This window comes from Myotis yumanensis, unplaced genomic scaffold (genome assembly GCF_028538775.1).
Source record: "Myotis yumanensis isolate MYYU_CA2020_CCGP unplaced genomic scaffold, mMyoYum1.0.hap1 SCAF_1, whole genome shotgun sequence".
NCBI lineage: Eukaryota > Metazoa > Chordata > Mammalia > Chiroptera > Vespertilionidae > Myotis > Myotis yumanensis.
Window position 1 is genome coordinate 193,899,126 of NW_027223752.1, and position 740 is coordinate 193,899,865.

The following is a 740-nucleotide window of genomic DNA, read 5'->3' on the forward strand; positions in this document are numbered from 1 at the left end:
AGAAAAATACAACATTCCAAAACTCAACCAGGAAGAATCTAAAAATCTCAATAGGCCAATAACTATGGAAGAAATTGAAGCAGTCATCAAAAAGCTTCCAGCAAACAAAAGCCCAGGACCAGACGGCTTCACAGCGGAGTTTTACCAAACATTCAAGGAAGAACTAAAACCTATCCTCCTCAGACTACTACAAAAAATTCAAGAGGAAGGAACACTTCCAAGCTCATTCTATAAAGCCAGCATCACCCTAATACCAAAACCAGATAAAGACAACACAATGAAAGAGAATTACAGGCCAATATCCCTCATGAACATAGATGCCAAAATCCTCAACAAAATCTTAGCAAATCAGATCCAGCAGTACATCAGAAAGATCATACACCATGACCAAGTAGGATTTATTCCAGGGATGGAAGGATGGTACAATATCCGCAAATCAATAAACGTGATACATCACATAAACAAATTGAAAGAAAAAAACCACATGGTCATATCAATTGATGCAGAAAAAGCATCTGACAAAATCCAACACCCATTTTTGATAAAAACTCTCAGCAAGGTGGGAGTAGAAGGATTATACCTCAACATAATAAAAGCCATATATGATAAGCCCACAGCCAACATCATACTCAATGGACAGAAACTAACACCATTTCCCCTAAGAACAGGAACAAGACAGGGATGCCCACTCTCACCACTCCTGTTCAACATAGTACTGGAAATATTAGCCATTGCAATTA